This window comes from Protobothrops mucrosquamatus, unplaced genomic scaffold (assembly GCF_001527695.2).
Source record: "Protobothrops mucrosquamatus isolate PMUCROS unplaced genomic scaffold, P.Mucros_1.0 scaffold113, whole genome shotgun sequence".
Taxonomy (NCBI): Eukaryota; Metazoa; Chordata; class Lepidosauria; order Squamata; family Viperidae; genus Protobothrops; species Protobothrops mucrosquamatus.
This window is the reverse complement of record NW_015386485.1, coordinates 404,179-425,365: the sequence shown is the minus strand read 5'-3', so window position 1 is coordinate 425,365 and position 21,187 is coordinate 404,179.

The following is a 21,187-nucleotide window of genomic DNA, read 5'->3' as shown; positions in this document are numbered from 1 at the left end:
CTAGGATGTAAGTAACAATCAATTAAAATGATAACAATAATAACAAATGAAATTTAAAGATATCTGAAGCCTAAGAGCTAAACAGATCATGCAATGTTATATTTATGCCATTACTGTACAAGCATTTGTAAAAATGCTGATATAAACAAAGGAACTACTTCTTCCAGAGGCATCCATGAGGGAGGGGGCTGTCAACAAATGTCAAAATGGCAGCCAAAATGACTTTCAAGCTTCCACTGCAGTGGCAGATATAACATTTTAATATATGCTTAAAAAATTAGAATGATTAAGTATGCAAAAGCTGAAAATATAACTAGCAAGGGCTGAAATTTGATATTCTTCTCTGGGGTGTAGATCAGAACTGATTTTTTTTATCACCGATTATGCCTTGATTAGTTTCAGATTTACAACTTAGCATGAAACTAATGTAATGAATCACATTACAAACTGATGTATTTGATTAATGCATTCCATATTTTAAAAGTACAGGTAATTTTATAATATGTTTTCATTGTTTTTCTGTGGCATCACCAATTTGTCTGGTTGGTATTCCAGTAATTTTTAAATGAATTTTGTTGATGCTATCATAGAGCTTTGGGTTTTCTGAAATAATCAGATACTTAGTTCTTGTGATTCCCCCCCCCCATTTATTTGTAATGTAAAGAAGACAAAAGCTTCTTTCTTTAAGCTGTGTTTAAGTTAAGGCATTTAAACAAACATCTCTGATATTTTGTCCCCCACCTGTCCCTTCTTATAGCTTCCGAGATGTGCACAAAAACAATATTTTAATTAATAAGTGCCTGTTCAAGCATTTTTAATAGTTAACTATTTCTCTGCTTGCAATGCAATTGGCTTAAGGCTGGCTATATGCCTGTACAGCTGCTAGTAATTTATAAGCTCCTATTCTCTTCAAGCTAAACAAGGGCATTTATCATGCTTGACTGGGTTTTCAGTACTTTGTCTTCCTTGTCTTTCTTCTGAAATGCAATCCCACAAAATACCATCTTTCCACCTCTGGATAGGATCCTACAATCCTCCACCTTCTCTTTGCAGTGGTATTCAAACCATTTCAACATACAGTATTTAAAACATTTGCCAGCCTGCTCTGGAACAGGCAATGTTCAGCAGCTATACCTGATTAATCCATCATGAATCAGCACCCATCTTCTTCATCCTCCAATCTCTGAGGTTAATCAGGTTTACTCCTCTGGCCATTGTATCAGCAAGAAATTTTCTGTATAAAATTGTTTACCTACCATTCTCCCATCCTAAGTTATTGGCTACAGGTTAAACATGACTGCCTGAGAAATCACCTAACATGCGTTCAGTTGCTGCATCCTGCACAGGTACAATTGTAATTCAATGGCCATCCTTCATCAGTTCACTGGAACAACCCAGAATGGGACAGAAAATGACTCAATTTTCAACAACAAAAGAACAAATCCATGTCATCTGGAGGTGTATGATAAATACATGTCACTTCTACTTCTTTTACCGTGAGTGCATTTTTTCTGTGGGGCACACATCAAAAGGCCTGTGGATTGTTTTGAAATTATGTGAATGGAGTTCAAGACTTACCTGCTGCGCTATAGAGCACCCCATCACTTTGAAAATTAAGCATCAATGGAAAATTCATCACATCAATGGATATTTGAATCCCTTGCTTTAGGACCATCTGAATGGTCCATTAATAATGTTTTTTAAAACTTAATTAAGACATTTTTATTTAAGCCAGTATAGTTTTAAAAGTTGGTCCTATATTTTTCTCCCTTGAAATGCACTTTAAAATGATTCTACATTAGAGATAAGCAACATGGAGCTTATTGGCAACAAGGAAATCACTAGGACATCAACACTGCAAACTTTTGTGAGATTTTTGAAATTTCATTTATTTGAGAAAATGCCTCAAAGGAAAGAAAAAGCCAGTTGTTCTGTATGAAGGCATTGGGTGAGATGATAAGGAGCAAGATATCAATTAGCTTTCAATGAAATCATTTCTATCTCTACAAGTGGATATTCAACCCAGTTTGAATGGATTTGCATTCATTTTATTTCTTGTACTCTGGATGAAATTTATAACTAACATAAAGGGTTTTCTCTAAGTCTGACCTCTTGAAATTGCTGGCCCAGGACATTACTCTTGTCAATGGTTTCAACACTCAAACTAATGTAGAATTAATTATATGGAGTCATATACCAGTTCTTCCAGCTCCTGATCTGTTATCATGGCACCTTCTCGTGCCTGTGTTAACATGCATTCTTCCATTTTTGAATTAAAGCAAAGTATGTTGACATAAATTGCACTACCCCTACTGCTTAGTTTTATTGCATGCATATCTGTATACAGCTTCAGTTTTCAACAAACGTCTACTGTGTCTATCCATGTCTTTGAAATGGTATAGGTTTTCCTGCTTGAGGGGGTTGGACTAGAAGACCTCCAAGATCCCTTCCAACTCTGTTATTATGTTATTTAGTTATCAAGGATGAAGCAGGAACGTGAAGAATTCATGTCAACTCCAAAGCAGTGATAAAGGCAGAGGTGACCAGATTAATTGCCCCCCCCACCATCAACTTTAAAAGATGATTCAATTTGCCTGAATTTGGCCACTTTCATCACTTCAGAAGGGAGGTCATCCAATTACCAGGGGGGAAAAATGAAGCATTACTTTTAGCTGATTTATCCTATGATATACAATGGAGAGACATCAGAATATAAAGTAAAGTGAGCTTTTTGATGTGATTTTCTAATGAAAATATTTAGGAATTTCTGCCTTGTTTTCCCCTTCTTTGCACTGATGCATAAATAGGATACTTCTAATCTACAAAAGAGAATTTTGTGTGCTATAAATGTAACTTTTTATATATGCAGCCTACATTCTGTTCTCATATAATAACTTGACCATAAAACCCATGGTATTTGGGGGGGGGGTTCATTCTCTTTCAATAACTAAATTGAATGCATGCTATCTTCATCTCTTAAATGCACCTGTACTTGACCATGGTCATATGAATATCATCTCCCCCCTCCACAACCCTCAATTATTACAACCACAAATTGATAAGCAACTACGGTATCTTTTTTAAGTGGGGAAGAAAAACTGAGATTCTTAATGAACAAAAAACTCTAAGGAAAATTTACATTCCTAAATCACAGAGAATCACACATTGTCCCCCAATAATAGCATTTTCCTTGTGAAGTTGAGTGGAGTAAATCCCAAGTAACTAAGTTGTATGGAAAAACCTAATTAATTTTATTCTTTCCTTACTAGTTTATATGCTTCTCTAATGACATCTGACTCTTCCTGTATTCCTGAATTCAGGAATTTGTTTTTTAAAAATATAACATAACAATTAGAACAATACCTCCCATGTAGTGTCCAATGCTTTTGAGATTTCCTTCTGCTTTGAAGTATTGCCAGGTCTGCCATAGTCAAGTGGGATACCAGCCAGGCCAGCACTAATGAGACAAATTGACATTTAGCAAAGAGCTTGTCACTATCAGCCTGCATTCACACAATAAAAACGACACATGAATCATCATCCCCAATAACTGCATTGTATCACACTTTAGATCAATATTTAAGACTTTAAAAGCCCATAATGTTGTAACAAATGAGACAGAATTAAAATGCCAGGGTAGAGCTGCTTCCTCTACTCTCCCATATTCCTTCTTTCATTACACAGTTAAAGAGTAAATTCAGTCATCAATCAAAGTTTGTCCCTGTATCTACCTCTGGTTCCCTGAAAATAAACAAAGATATGTATAGTATACTGAAATCTGCTTTCATTTGTGAAATGGCATTTTCTTAATCTATCTCATTCTCATAGATTTTTAGAATTTCTTTTGGTGTTTTAAAACATTGAAATTGACGATAATTCTGGTATTGTGTTTTCTCTTGCACATTGCTCTTTTACACTCCCTTGCTACTCATGATTCTTGATCAGTAAAAGTCCCTGGGAGGAATTCCCTCATTACGTCTTTAAAATGAGAAAAAAGCCATGGAAATAGCAGAATTCAGGCAACTGTCCTGATCATGCACCTCTATACATAAGAATTGCTTTAAATTTTAAAAATATATTGAAAGCACTTTCTTGAACTGAAGTGAATGGTCTAAAAATACTAAAGAAATATCAGCAGAGCAATATTTTACAACTTCCTTGACAAACAATAACTGCTAGTTCAACCTACCGCTCAGGCTTATTATTGTGGAAATAAAATACAGGGAGTCCTACTATGTACAATGCCTTGCGCTCACAAAGGAGTAATGAGATTTCATTTAATGGGATTGTTTTTCCAAGATTATTTGAAATCCAGGACCCAAAGCATTTGGAGTTCACATTTGTCTTAATTGAGAAATTTATGAAACATGTGAAAATGAATGATTTGGAATTTTATATACAGTAAATTGAATGTATTTAAACTGTGCTCTTTTTTGTTACTGTTGTTAGTGCACAGTAACAAGAATTCCACTCAAAGTAATGTTCAAAATAACTGTTTGATCTTTTTTTAATGGCTGAGAACTGTTCTGGAACATTTGAGTAATTCTGAATATCTGAACTTCAGTCTGTGTATGAGTCTATTGTGGTCTTTAAAGAAATTCACCAAGCTCAAATTCTTCAAACATTTAATCCAGGAAAGGAACAAACATGCATGAAACAGAAGGTTTCTTGGGCTCCCAATGAGCAATAGTTGAGGAGAATCAGTTCCTGTACACCCAGTTTCTCCCAAAACGTCATTTAAAATGCTGAATATTCAGTTCATTGCAGAAGTTCTGAAAAGATAAATGCACATTAAATCTAGCAGTGTCGGTCAGATATTCTAAAAATCTGCACTTTGATTTATGATAGTGCTTACTATTACATTAGAATCTTGTCTATTTGCCAGATCAAAAAAACTCTTGCCTCTTTGCTTTTAGTGGCCCTTCTCAATATTTCCCTGATGTTGATGAAACTGGTATTTTTCAAAGCAAATGGAATAACCTTAATTTCTTCTATATTAGTTCCATCCATTCCAATCTTTCTTCTATCTAAAATGGGAGCTTTCTTGGTTTGCTTTTTGCTCTAGTAGATGTTTGAAAAATATTCTAATAACAGGACATTAGAGGGATAGAAGATGCTTTCTCCAGCTGCTTTTCCTTCAAGTAAGTTTTATCTTGAATTTACTATGCAAAGCTTAATATTTGATCTGGTCAGAACACTATCATTAACATCTAATTTATTTGATGAATAATTGAGTTAACAGGGTGCTTATTTTTTAATGAACAGGGGGAAAGAGCAGATGTGATCATTTATTTATAATTGATTAGAAAAATCTGCCTCTGCATAATGCATAAATGTACAGGTCAGTGAGTTCAAAACTTTTTGTTACTTTATGGGCATATCTTAAATTTTCAGAATAATTTTATGAAGATACTAGTGTGGTTTGAGACAAATTTTGTACCATGGTCATTATTTCCCAATCTGGAAGCCTTCAAATATGTCAGAATTCCCAGCCACAATAGTAACTCATTCAAACTAAATGTTTCACAAGTCAAAACAGATCATTCATATGGTTCTGAAGGAGGACCAAACCTATCTATGATTAAGAGGGCTATCTATGATTACTAATTTTAATAGCTTTATACTCCAGAAACTAAGGCAGCATATCTTAAGTACTACTTGATAGGGAACAGTGAAATAGAAGTATTATACTCATAGAGTTGGAGAGGATTCTTTAGACCCGAAAGTTCAAACCCCTGTAGTATAGAAATATAAATGAAAGCATCTTTGACAGATGGATATTCAGCCTCTAAACATACCCAGGCCTAGGAAGGCTACCATCACGCTACATAGTCATTTCTACTGTTGAACTATTCTAATAACATCGGGATATTCCACTTCAATCAACAATCTTCAGTCCTATTTTTTCACACTTTCTTCATAGGACATTGTTTTCATCCTCTTAATTATCACCATTTTTCTTGTCTGAAGTCATTGTAGTTTGTCTGGGTCCTCCTTAGCTTATAGTGCCCAAAACCAAAGACAGCACTTGACTGATTCATACCATATTTTTAATGATATAACCTAAAAATGCATCTGCCTTTTTTTGCAACCATATAACACTGCTAACTCCATTTTAATTTGTGATTAACTATAGTTCAAAGATCCTTTTCATAAATAATTTTGTCAAGTCAGATATCCTACTCCATCTACACTTGTATGTCTGATTATTTTTGATAAAATGAATAATTTTTCATTTGAGGCTATAGCTATTAAATATCACGGTGTTATTTTCTGGCCTTTTCTCTAACTAATCAAGATTGTTTTATATTTTGTTTCTGTCTTCTAAGATATTAGCTAAACCAGTCAGTTCTGTATCATCTGCAAATCTGATAAGATTCCTCTCTGTTTGTCTTTCCAGTGATTAATGAATGTGTTGAAGAATAACAAATCCAAGTCTGAACTTTTCTGCATCCCATTCAATATCTCTCTCCAGTTTGATCATAAACTATTGATAGCCACTGATGTACAAGCAAGCTATGGATCCAACTGTTTGTGGAATGTTCATCAAAAATGATATAGGGTACTTTGACAAAAGTTTCCTTAAGATTAGGATATATTATATCCATATTATCCACACAATATATTAAGGCAAATGTCCTGCTGTGAACAAATATCATACTGTAACTTTCTGGAAATCATTTATTATTTGGCCACTAGATGACCCAAATGCTTTATCCAATTGGTTTGGGGCTTGTGTAGTAGGTCTTTTAATATTGTATACTGCAGGAAAAACTCTGCCTTCTTTTCCAAACCACCCAGGGTCATTTGCTTGAAACTGAATAGTGGACTAGATAGGTCTGATTGAACAATGCATTTATTTTTGTACATTCATATGTATTCTTAGGTTGGCCTCTGACAAGTCATTACCTCATTGTTTTATTTACTAATATGAAAACCTACAAGACTGTAAGGCAGATGAATGCAATAATTGTTATGATTATATCAATGAGAGAGGTACTAGAAGAAATTAATATTCATAATGTGAATCATTTAGAACCAAGATGAGATTAGACCTTTCCCCTTCAAGTATCTCTCTTGTTCTGTACTAAGGAATAAGGAATAAAACCTTATTCCTTTTATAACAACAACAAAATCTGTTGCTACTAGATAAGTTCTTCCAGTACTAATGTCCTCTATTTAAATTGGATGTCAATTCCTACAATCAACAAGCCTGGTCAATAGAGGAGATGTTTGAAACCAAAGTCATTGGAGGACGCAACATTAGGAGAAGGCTGCCCAAATGATATCACACAGAAGACACTACAATCACTGATGTGGATGATAGGAGTTGAAATCTAAACATATGTACTAGGTTACTCATTGTTTTGCCAAGTGTCAGGGCAGCGATTAGGTGCCTAGGCAATTGATTCTTTTGGCTCCAGAGACAATAAACATGCCAGTGAATAAAGACATTTTAAACTTTATTATTAACTCAAGCAAACAGATTGAAAAGCATAACATAAAAAGCATACCTGCCGAGCAAGATAACAACCAAATCTCTTACAAGCTGTCAGGAGCTCCTTAATAATGACAGCAGAGATGATACCCAAGGGTGGCTAGTTTCCACAGTGCCCAGTGCTGGTTTCTGTGCAGAAGCAGCCAACTTAAAGGCCAATAAAACTGGCACTATGACTTCATGGCCTTGCTTCTATGGTCACGAGGCTGCAACACCTGATGTTGACTGGGATGAGAACCAAAAGTCTGAGATTTTCACTGACGAGAAATGCTTTGCAGTTTTGTGAAGATTTTTCTTATTCTCTTCCACCCACCTTTTTTTTTATTCAGCAAGCAAGAGTGAAAAACAGATAGAATGATTCAGACTGAGTACTAAACTTTTATACTTTTCTTAATATGTATGAAAGAGAAATTGAAACATTTTACTGAACTCCTCAAAATACAATGGTCTTCCATATTTCAACCATATCTTTCTCTATACTAGATGACTCCAGAAAGTTAAAAAGTTTTGAAATCTCTAGGGACCTTCCCTATACAATTCTGTTCTATTTTGTTCCAAATGGTTCTTTTGCCTAAATGTTTCCTGTTAAGTAAGCCAATGGGCAACCTCATTTCTAGAGTTCCATTATGTCATACTCCCAAAACTAACTTCTAGAATTGAGCTACTGTAAAACCTTTTGCAAAATTCAAACATGAAGGCTTTAATTAAAGCCATTGTTTCCCCATGTTTATAATAAACATTATGTCATTTTATTCTATTGGTACAATAAATATTTGTCTAAATTAATATGAAATTTCCTGTAAGATTCCTTGGCCTCTTCAGAGAGGTTTTTTTTATTTAACTGAACTATATAACAATTTCTTTCCTTCATTTTTGTTGTTTGGAAATTAAACAGCTTGAAGTTTTCTGGCAAATTTTCAGAAGGATATAGTGAATGCAGTGGGTTGGGAAATAGGGCCAAATGCAAATTTCATGGACTCCCAAGGGGATGGGGAAAAAAAAGAAAAGATGTTAATGCAATTACTGCTGATAAAATTCTGTGTGTGGGAGAAAAATTAGCACATAATCTCAGGTTCCTTCATTACAAGCATGTTAATTACTCAACAAAGTTATTCTCTTCTAATGAAAGGGCTAAAAAAAATTAAGAACTGTTGTTCCATTTAATTCAAAAAATGCATACTGAGGAAGGGTGGACAAAAATGTAATTTGATGCCAGTGAAAATCAAGATAAAGTTCTATACTTAGGGAAAATTAGCTCAAATGAAAGCTAATTTCATAATATGAAAGCTAAGGTTTTGAAGAAGTAAGCAACACTATCCAATGGCATAAATCAATTGGGACTGCATTTGATTCATCGAAGAATTGAGAGAGGCTATTGACTTTAACACCCCACTCAGTGCAGGAATTGAAATTAAAATATTCCAGAAAGAGTGGCCTCTGCTTGAATGAATGCACAAAACAGAAGCCAGTACTTCTCTGGGTAACTGAGTCAATTTTCAAACCCATCTTACTCTTAAGCTTTTTTCCTAACATTCAGTTGTTATTTTCTGTCCCGAACTCTGTAAAGATAGAGAACAGTGTTTCATCTTCTTGGGACCTCCTTGTACATATTTGAAGAGTGCTATCATAGCCTCTTTTAATTTTTTAATCATAGAATTTAGTTTCTAGTCCACAATCATGCTCACTGCCTTTCTCTAAACTAGTTTCATTTTTTTCTAAATCCTCCTTAAATTGTGGACATAGTACTTGAGGTGAAGATTGCCCAAAGCAAAATAAAGTGGATTGATTACTTCCCATGATTTGGAAATTATATTTCAGTTGAAACAGCCTAAAACTGCATTTGCTTTCTTTTTTTCAGTAGAAATTTACACTGATGGTTCATACTCATTTTATAGTAAACTATTAGGCTATGTTTTTTCAAAGTCCTTCCAGGCTAGATATCCCCCATTTCATACTTCTGGGCTTGATTTGCATACCCTTGATGAATAATTTTGCACTTATCTCAATTAAATATATTTTATTGCTATTACTGTCAAGATTGTTTTGAATTTTATTTCTCTCTTCTGGCATATTCAATGAATATGTTTGGCATATTCAGTGTCCCAAAAATTTTGTGCCATCTGCAGATATGATGAAGATTCCAATAAAAATATTTAAAAAGTAGTAGAGCCAGGACAGATCTTGGTGGCACTTCACTCAGTACTTCTCTCCAGTGTGATGATAAACTATTAATGAGCATACTATGAGTATGATTTTGATTCAGCTTTGTATTATTGTGCCATCCTGTGCCCATTTAATAAACTTGCTCATCAGCATTACCAGACATCCTCTCTCAAGCTAACCACCTGACAGGTTTGTTGTAGAGAAAATAGGAACCAGGAGAATTAGAAATGTTCTCCACCTTGAATTATATATTTTTTAAAAATGGGAAATGGTTATTATTATCAAGGCCAGAATTCATAAATCATCCAATGATTCGAAGCGCTGAAGAAGAGACAGTAGATCTTCATCACAAGAAGATTGCACAACCTGATTATAAACAACAACATAATGATTCACTGGAACCTCTGTGAAAATTATTGTGCACCAGTAATGAAAAAATGTTGGGAATATAAAGTTGTAAAAGTAGTAAAAATGAGCAGGTTAAAATAGCATGGGATTTCCAAATGCAAGCTGAGAAAGTTTTGTTGCCTAAACACATCAGATTTAACTGTGGTTCAAAAGAAGCAAGTGTAGAATTGAAGTACCAATACTGCAATACCAGAGGATAGTAGAAGACAAAGAATTGGAGATCGCAAAATATCAAGATCTGAAAATTGAAGTCGAAAGAGATGGCATAAACTAGCAGTGATGGTTCCAGTGCTTATCAGCACACTGGGTGCCGGATCAAAAGGCCTTGGATGACACTTAGCAAATTCTATGATTCCTTCTCTTGGCTACTGTTTCAAAAGAAAGTTTTGAATTGCCTCACAGACTAATTGCTTTACCATTTCAAAATTAATTCTCTGACAGCAATAGTGTTGTTTCTCTTAATATAACCATGTGCATACTAGAATCCCCAAAGAGTTAATCAAGAGCTTTAATTAAATTTAGCTGGCAGTCTCTCATGGTTTTCACAATCTTGATCATCTTATTGCTCCATATTTTCTCCCTATACAGCAAATAAAAAACATCTTCCTCCTTCCTCTTCAGTATCCTGAATCCCATAGGAGTCTGATTTCTTCAGCAATCTGAAGGTTTAAGCTCCTTTTTTTTTTGTTGCTAACCATTTTTCCTTCTCCTTCCTTCTCACTTCAAAGCCTTCCTGCCAGTTCTTTAGCCCATTTCAGCTCCCTTTCCCCCTGTGAGAGACTCTGTGGGTGTGTGATATTTCAGGTCTTTTCAAGACTCAGATTATCAAACCAAATACCCCTTTATCTCTGAAAGAACATTTATCAGGATTGCAGACACTATTTCTCTACTCTGTCAAAAAAGATAAAGCACCATCACAAAGAAAAGCCTTGATCTTGAATTTGCCAATCAACAATTAGCAACTGGACAGCAGCCTGAGCAGATATAAAAGGTGCCCACTCAGTTTTCTTTAATATAACTAAGTGTAGAGAATAAAGAAGATGACCTTCATGGAGAGAGAGATCTGTTGCCAAAGCAACAAAAAGAGAAATATTGCTGAAGTCTAAATTATGGGGGAGGATTACAAAAACTTCTCAGACACCCCTAATTTAAAGGAATATAAAAGGGAAGGAGGGGAAGCACAATCAGACTTGCAAGATTATTTCACTATAAACAGCCTAAATAAAATGGTTCATGGTTTCTCTGTTCATATTTTCTTGGCCTAACAGACAGTAAGATATACATATTTTTTCTACCTTATAATATACTATGGTATAAGTCTATATAGTGATTTGTCCTAAGTCAAATTAGCAGATAAATTTACATATATCTATATCATCTTTCTGATCTCTTAGGGTGATATTATCTTGGCTTATGTATTTAATTAATTATTCATTTGATTACTATCTTGCTTTTTTTTAGAAGTTCATGGTAAGGTGCAGAGCATTCCCATTTCACACTCTGAGCCAGCCAAGGTCAACTGTTGATATGGAGAGCTGGGAACAGAGATATATATAAACACCTAATTGGACATTTACAGATAATCGAGGGGGGGGGGGCGGAATTTACTTTGTATTGTTTCCATGAGAAAACCTCAGATTCAGCTTACCCTACTTCTGTAACCACCTAAGCTTCAGTAAAGTACGCCCTTGGCAAAGACAAAAGGCCAGGAGCCTTTTTTTTTTTTTTTTTTTGCTAGATGACTGAGTGGGATGGTTGACAGTATCATGCTGATTCTCATATCTATATAGTCATCTTAAGACCAGCGCATAAGATTATTTGTTTTGGTCAGCATATGATATAGATTGGAATAGTGATGGCTTCATGAATAAGCAAGCAAGTGAGTTATTTTGGCTGTTTATTCTTTCCTTTCTTGGAAAATCATGTACAAAGTTTTGTTTCAAAATATTTAGGATCTTACCTGCAGAATTAGAGCATAGTCAGAAAAAGGCTTTCCAAGCAAACTAGGAGCATGTACGATACTATTTCAACTATTTTATTCGATCATATCCACCCCACCCTGCTTCACATAGATACAGTAAACATTCCAGATGCAAGAAAAGAATGGGGAAATGGAAGAATGCTCTTCTCCTTCACTGGCTCTCACTAGAGTTGGGAGATACCAGCAATCTCCTTGTGGAAGAATCTTGGCTTTCCAATGCCATGTTCTCACTTTTATGCTTTATGCTATACACAGATCATGATACCTGTGTTGATTTTTACAACATTTTTTAGTTTTGTCCTGGCCTTGCACTTTTCCTTCCTGTTTGGATTTGTTGCATCTTTTCTCAAGGAATAAAGAGTTGTTTATTAGTACAGGCCATGCAATCGTGATGAATAGATGTTTCCTTTAGTTGGTTTCTTTTTATCAGCAAGAAATGGTGCCAGTTTATCATTTAGCTTTATCTTTTAACTTTCTTATCTTGTTCTTCTTTTTGCTCTCTTTATTTTGTTCAGCTAGTAATAGAAGGATAGCTATAGAGCACAGAAGAATCCAGAGATAATATAATAAAATGATACAAATAGAGTACAGAATAAGAATGCATATATGAATCCATTTCATATACTTTTCTTGGTTCGTCATGTTTATAGTTATGGGTAACCTTTCATAATGAGAAATCACAGGAAATTATAATGAGAATATGTTTGTCTCAGTTACCTATTAGCAATGTGCAAATCTTGCTAGCAGACCTTTTGGTCTAATACAAATTAGGTAACTAATTAGGCAGTGGTAACAAAAGGCAGGTTTCTTTCCATCTAAGGCATAAAAATTAGAACTACAAATAGCAAATATAAATAATTTACCCTAGCCATAGGAATAATATGTTCAGAACCACATGGTAGCTCTTCCATTCTAGAAATCCTTTGATTGCTCACCCAGTGAATTGCTCTATTCAGCTTTTCAAAAGTTACAGGTCCCTTATGGTTACCCATAGTGAACGATATTTGGAGGCTGATTGTCTAATTTATATATCACCATAAACCAGAAAATGGTATCTGTTGGCTTTGGCATATTGTATTGTATATGCCCAAATGATAACTTTTTATAGCAGAGATAATATAAACTTAATCAATCTAAGTTATATTTTAGTATCAGAGTTTAAGAGCAAGAAGAGAGAAAGAATATATTCAAATGCAAATTCAAGTACAATCAACAATGTAGGCCTAATATAATATAACAGAAACAGCAAAGAAATAGCAGCATGATTCATATACCTACCATCATAGGTAGTCCTTACTTAACAGTAAGTTAATTTGGACCAGAAACTTCGTTGTTAAGCGATATGGGTATAAATTGAAAAACCAGGTAACCACACCATTGGGTGATGGCAGTTCCAGCAGTCCCAACTGCTACCATTAAAAAAGGACCATGTGGGCCATTAAGTGAGAATCTCACATGACTGTGACTTGCAACCTCCTATTAACTTCCTATTGTCTTTGCTTGTCAGAAGTTGGCAGGGAGGGTTATAAATCTCCAATCATAGACAGAACTGTAGACAGGGTCCGTAAGATTATCTGGGACACTACACATCCTCTTCACGACCTGTTTTCCTTGTTACCTTCTGGGAGGTGGCTTCGTGGTATCCATAGCAGAACATCCAGATTCAGCCATAGTTTCATTCCATACAGCATTAACCTTGTGAACTTTCAAGCTTCCTCCTTCCGTTATATATTCAAGATAGACAGTAATTAATATTTATTTGCTACATATATGTAGGGGTGTGGGTCTATACATATGTTGTTCATAGTATGTTTAGGTGTGTGTTATGTATGTGGGCAACTAAATTTCATTTTTGATGTGTGCCGTTGTTCCCACAGTAAAAAAATGACAATAAAGGTTATCTTTTCTTATCTTATCTAATTAGATTCCGTCTCCCAGTTTCTAGCCTGATGCTTTAACCACTACACCAAACTGTCCCTAATACAGACATGTCAAACTCGCGATGTCACATGATGTCGCACGACGAATCAGAGCTTTTTTGCCATTGCCGGCAATGGGGTGGGCGCGGCTCCGATATGATGAAACTGGCCTACGGGCCGGCAGTTTGACACCCCTGCCCTAATACAATACTGCTAAAGCAGTTATTCAAACAAAATTTACAGGAGTTAGCAATGTAAAGTCCAAGAAACAGTACATACCAAACTTTTGATTGTATACATAAAACATGCACATAAGGGAAACCAGTCAAGATTTAACTATATAGACACAGCAGGTAATATAGGCTAATTATAATATTTCAATCCAACCAATTTTATAGAATTGTTTTTGTGAGAATCTGAGGATAGGTTCTCCCTCTCATGATATATGTTGCCTTTATTGCTCAATGAAAAGTTGTCGTCGTCGTCATCATCATCATCATCATCATCATCATCATCATCATCATCATCATCATCATCATCATCATCATCATCATCACCATCTTTAAAAGAAGAAAGAAAAAAATAAAAGGGAAACTATTTAAGAAAATATATAATCATGTCTTGAAAACCCTCTTTCTTAAGTCTCGGTCAAAAAAAGATTTATTCAGACATTGACAAAAATACATATCAATAAGCCATGACTGCACATCTCTTTCTGATATTGCATATTTTCTTTTTTAAATGGCTTTAATGGTAACATTTGTTTCTGCTTTTATGACAGCTCTCCATCTGTCTGTTTCTGCAGTCACTTAGGTAATGCAGCACATGATATGAGATATAAATGCAACAATGCACTAATCAATTTTCCTGTTACAATGCAATGAGATCTTTGATCTTCATGCTTGAGAGAACAGCTCAGCATGCAATCTGGAAAATACATATGGCCTGACAGCAAAACTCTAAGATCTGCCTTTTTACCTGTCTTTCAAAGGCTTCTTCTGTTGCATTGAAACAGTTTGCCATTGTAGAAGAATGCTATGATGCATTTGTTTTCATTAACCATTTTTATACATTCTTATTGAGAAAGCCCAGAAAACATTCCTGTGAAAAGTCCTGATTAATATCAAAAAGATTAATTCTTCAGAGGACAGGTTTCTCTTTCTTGTACCCTCCTGTCATAGAGTGGCTATTATTAAGACTAATGTGCACTTCAAGGACAGTATAGCTTCCTCCCATTCATTCATGTTAGTGAGATGTGTGAGTGAGATTAGGAGGCAATGGAATATCAAATCCTTTCTAACCACTTAATTGCAGAGCCATCTTGGCAGTAAGTGTTGAGAATGCTTGGCACAGGGCAGAGGCTCTCATTCTGTTTGAACAGAAATATAGAATTTCAAGAGAATAATCATTAAACAAAATCCAGTAATGTTGACTCTTGCCCTAAACAGAGTAGAGCAAAAGAATTGTCTTGGAAGATCAGCTCAGTGCTCGTCTGGTTCAATAGGCTGTGTTTTCCAATGACCAACGAGATTCATTCAGAAACCTCACAACAGGACATGCAATCAATAATCTTCTGCAATTGCTCTCTAACAATTTGTATTTAAACATACTTCTTTCAGTTCAGGAAGTTGTATAGAGTAATCAAGATTATCATCCATGAATTTGTCTAGTCTCATTTTAAAGCAGTGGCCACCACAATACCTGATGGCAGCAAATTTCTTAGTTTTAACTCTGCATTGTGTAATAATGATTTCCTTTCATTGGTCTCCTAGCTTTTTCCACTGAGTTTCAATAGATGACCCTATTTTTTTATTATGTTACAGGGAGAAATTTCTGTCCATTTCCATTTTCCACAATATGCACGATTCTCTGTATGTCTATCAAATCTGCCCCCTTGGCTTTTTTTTAAAAAAAAGACAATAAAATCCCTAAATGCTGCTCTTTTTCTTCATTTGGAAACTTTCCGAGAAGCAATGGAGCAATCACTTGGAAGTACATGTGATTTCTGCTTCCAAACTTGGCACAGGCAACTTGAAGATATGTACTGCACTCCTTCTTATGCATTAGTGGCTGAATATGGGATCACTATTGTGAAATCCATTGGTATCAATATTCTGGATTCTTGAATTAAAATTTTCCATGTGGATCTTAATTTTTGATATTGCCACAAATTTTCCTGGGGCAGTTCCTCATTATCAAGTTAACTATCCTTTTGTCCTTGAGCTGACAAAAAAAATCATATTGGCATAAAATGTGTTGCCCTTGTTGGTGATCCCTATCATGCAGAAGACCAATGCCAGGTAATGGTGCAGCCCTTAGTTGCTGTTGTTGATGATGATCATGTTATCATTCAATCATGTCTTACTCTTGGTGATTCTGTGGGCCACGTCTCTCCATGTCTTCCAATCTTACACTACTTGTTAGAATTGTTCTATGCTCTGGATGGTGTCAGCTTTGATGATGTCTAGCCACAGTGATCTTTGGCAGTCTAGTTTCCTTTTATTGCTAACTCTTCCAAACATAATTGCTTTCTCCAATGAATTCCACCACATGACAAGGCCAAAATAAGTAAAATATAGTTTTGTGGTTTTGCCTTCCAGTGACATGTCTGTGTTTTTCCCTCACCCTTGGTTATGTTGCATAAAGCATATTAAAGATGAAGACTGGTGGATTTCCCAGGCTTTGTTTCCATCACCTCCCATCGAAAATCTAGCCAGTGGGAAATTATGCACCCATCACTATCTTTAACATGGTATGGGGGCTGGGAAAGAGATTATTTTGATATATGGCTGGACAACCAGTCCTGATTTGGTAGAAGTATTTTAATCATGCGAAACAAATCTTATTGCATTCTTTGACCTGGTGACAAAATTAGTGGACCAGAGGAATGCTTTGGATATAATTTACTGGATTTCAGTAAGGCATTTGATAAAGTAGACCATAACCTACTACTTGATAAGATAGAAAAATGTGGGTTAGATAGCATTACCACCAGATGGATTCGTAGCTAGCTGACCAGCTGTACTTAGTGTGGTCCTCAATAGAACTGCATCTACATGGAGGGAAGTGTGTAGTGGGGTGCCCCAGGGCTCTGTTCTAGGCACAGTGCTCTTCAACATCTTCATCAATGATTTGGATAAGGGGATAGATGGAGAACTCATCAAATTTGCAGACAACACCAAGCTGGCAGGAATAGCCAATACTCCAGAAGATAGGCTTAAGATACAGAAGGATATTGACAGATTTGAACATTGGGCACTATCTAACAAAATAAAATTCAATGGTGAAAAAAGTAAGGTTCTAAATTTAGGCAAGAAAAACCAAATGCGCAGGTATAGTATAGGTGGTACCTTGCTCAATAATAGCAACTGTGAGAGGGATCTTGGAGTCCTAGTAGACAATCACTTAAATATGAGCCAGCAGTGTGCTGCAGCTGCCAAAAAAGTCAGCACAGTGCTAGGCTGCATTAACAGAGGGATAGAATCAAGATCACATGAAGTATTAATACCACTTTACAATGCCTTGGTAAGGCCACACTTCGAATACTGCATCCAGTTTTGGTCACCACAATGTAAAAAAGATGTTGAGACTCTAGAAAGAGTTCAGAGAAGAGCAACAAAGATGATTAGGGGACTGGGGGCTAAAACATATAAGGAACGCTTGCTGGAATTGGGTTTGTCTGGTTTAATGAAGAGAAGGACTAGGGGTGGCATGATAGCAGTGTTCCAATATCTCAGGGGCTGCCACAAAGAAGAGGGAGTCAAGCTATTCTCCAAAGCACCTGAAGGCAGATGGATGGAAAATAACCAAAGAGAGAAGCAACCTAGAACAAAAGAGAAATTTCTTCACAGTTAGAACAATTAATCAGTGGAACAACCTGCCTCCAGAAGTTGTGAATGCTCCAACACTGGAAGTTTTTAAGAAAAGACTGGACAGCCATTTGTCTGAAATGATAGGGTTTCCTGCCTGAGCAGGGGGTTGGACTAGATGACATCCAAGGTCATTTACTATTTTGTTATTATTTTATATTATTATTATTGTTGTTGTTGTTGTTGAGTGAGGGGAGGGGTTGCTGAGCATATCCATCTCAAATATGCAGACTGGAATTTCCTTAATGTAGAAAGAAAAATACTTCCTGCCTTATAGACCCAGCGGACGTATTCAGTCCAACTGCAAAACTCTGATTTAGAACCCACTTTGATATTCTTTTGATCGGAGCCTTCATAGAATGCACACCTTGTTTCATTTATAGATATATGGAATGTACCTTTACTGTGTTTCTCTCCTCATCCCCCCCCAAGGGATGCAGAAGCTCTAATTTCTGTCTCACTGAAAAATATTATCTTGGTGCTTCTTTCCTGTCTCTTGGCTATATTCCCAAGTACAAATGTATTTCTAGCTCTTTTGCTTTCATGCTGCAAATTAATACATGACTTTGTGATGTTGCTGAGCCTGCAGCCAGGTGAACTGCAATAACCACACATGGATAAAGAAAAATTACTTGTCTTCAGCTGTGATCTTGGTAGGAAATTCTTGACATCAAGAGACTATTGCTCAAGGAGTGAAATTGCTTGGATTTCCAATCCAGCAGTCTGGTGAAGAGAAGTAAGCAATCTGTTGTGTTCAACTATATCACCTATTGTCCATGCTGACAAGCATTAATGGGAACCCCAGTCCAAAATAACTGAAAGTTGGGAACATACCTAATGTACTTTCCACCTCCTCTTTTTCCCACAACAACATCCCTGTGAAGTGGGTTGGGCTGAGAGATNAGAGATTGGAATTGGTGGATAGTCAGAGAGACTTCAGAGTTTTGGAAAGACATGTAACAAAAAGCACCAGCATTTCAATATTCTCCATCACTTTCAACAATGAAGAAACTGTTAAAAAGAATTACAAATATTTTTTTTAGTATAATTTTAGGCATAATGTTATATAGCAACACTGGGTTGGTTTCTCTGAACACTTTTTCTTTGGTTCCTATCTTTGCATCTTTACAAACAGAATCAATTCCAGCATTCTGTTTCTGACAATGCCTGAGCAAATGCTTTTGGACTCAAGCACCTGGAATGTGAACAAAGAATAATTCATATGGTATTCAGATGCACAGTTAAATCTGCAATCAAATGCAGCAGTTTGATGAGTTCCAGATCAATGTCCACTTCATTTTCCTAGTTTCCATTCTCTTACAGGATAGGAGAAATTATTTGGTTGCTAAACCAAAGGGCTCTTCTGGAACCATCATTTTAAACTGGTTTTCAAAATAATTTAACCTTTTACAAATCTGATAATGTCTTATACCTGGGGTGGCAGCATTTTGAGCTTACAAGAGTTCATACTGAAATAATATTTCATTTTTAGTGTGTACAATAATATCTTGCATATGGAGATTATATTGTTCTTCAGCTATTGTATTTTCTAGGCTATAGGGTCTAACATCAAAGTTAATTACCTTAAGGATGGAATATTGGATAAATTTTGTGTGCAGATGCCTTTAATGATAATGGCAGCCTTCAGTGAGTAGAAGATAAGATCTGCTGGATACTAACTAGAGGCAAAGAAATTTTATCATATAGTATTGTTGCTGAGACCATTGCATGGGCAACTGGTACAGTTGGAGCCCCAATTTAAAATACTGAATTAACTTTTAAGATACTAAATGCTTTGGGACTGAACTGTGATCAAGATAACAATCAGTTGTATGTCCCAACTCTTAAGCTAAGATGACTATCAGTTACTCCATTCACATCCTGACCAGGAAAAACTATTATATTTGTTACAATAAGTAGGGCCTTTTCACTGTAGGCCTCATAATCATCTTATATTTTTCTCCATTGTTTAACATTGAGTCAGATTCTTCAGTAGTAGGTGTTTAACTTGCTTTCTTTAATAGTACCATCTAGTACTCCTTTCCCCAAAGATCTTAATGCTTCAATTTTCTCACAGTTCTGTATAGTATTAGAATACAGAATAAAAGAGTTTGAAGGGATCTTGAGGTTTTCTAGTCCAACTCCCTGCTTAAGCAGGAGACCCTATACTATTTTAGACAAATGGTTGTCCAGTCCCTTCTTAAAAGCCTCCAGTGTTGGAGCATCCACAACTTCTGAAGGTAAGCTGTTCCACTGGTTGATTGTTCTTACTGATGGGAAATTTCTCCTTAGTTCTAGGTTGCTTCTCTCCTTGATTAGTTTCTATCCATTGCTTCTTGTCTTGCCTTCAGATGTTTTGGAAAATAGGTTGACCCCCTCCTCTTCTTTGTGGCAGCCCCTTGAATATTAGAACACTGCTATCATGGGACTCCTAGTTCTTCTTTTCACTAGACTGAACATACCCAATTCCTGCAACCGTTCTTCATATGTTTTAGCCTTCAGCCCCACAATCATCTTTGTCGCCCTTCTCTGTACTCTTTCCAGAATCTCAACATCTTTTTTATATTGGCATATTTCTGCTGAGTATACCATTGCTTCATAAACCTGTATGCTTCTCCTTGTAATACTTCTACCCATTTTTTAAAATTAGTCAGGGCACAATGTTCAATAAACAACATAAATAATAACATAATTGGCTTATGATTACTAATACACTTGTCCTTCATATACTCCAATGCACTCTTATAAACAGGTATGCAAGATACTATTTGTGGCCCACTTCATTATGCACACATGCACAGGCACAGCCATCAATCCAGTTCTCATTTCTAGTGCTTTCATTTGCATCATGCTGAAGCTTTGCCATCTTGCATATAAACAAGAGTCACTTAAAGTCTTCATAACTCCGTTGACATTGGCCAGAATGATTTATTGTATGTGTGCTATTCTGCACCCTTATCCTGTCAAAAATGAGGCAGGGGAGTGTACAACCTCTCCGCAAACTAACTCAGGAGATGATGAGCTATTAATATCTCTTTGGCCAGCTGTATTGTTTGGTTGGCAAAAGGTCTGAAAAATTAATTAGAAATTCTGGGCGGGGGTAACATTGGCAGAATAATTCTTTGGCAAAGTGGATTGCAGGAAAGTTGAGGCAGAGCAGAGGCAAAGTGGTAAGGAAGAAGAAGAAATGCAGGAATGTGATTGAGATAGAGGTGAAATACAGCAGCCATAGGCAGTTGCTTCCAAACTTAGTAACATCAAGTCTCTGAAAACCTGGAGTGCTGCTTGGTCTTCAATCTTTCAAAGATACAAGTGAAGATAAATTACTAAGATGTGAAACAGTATAATC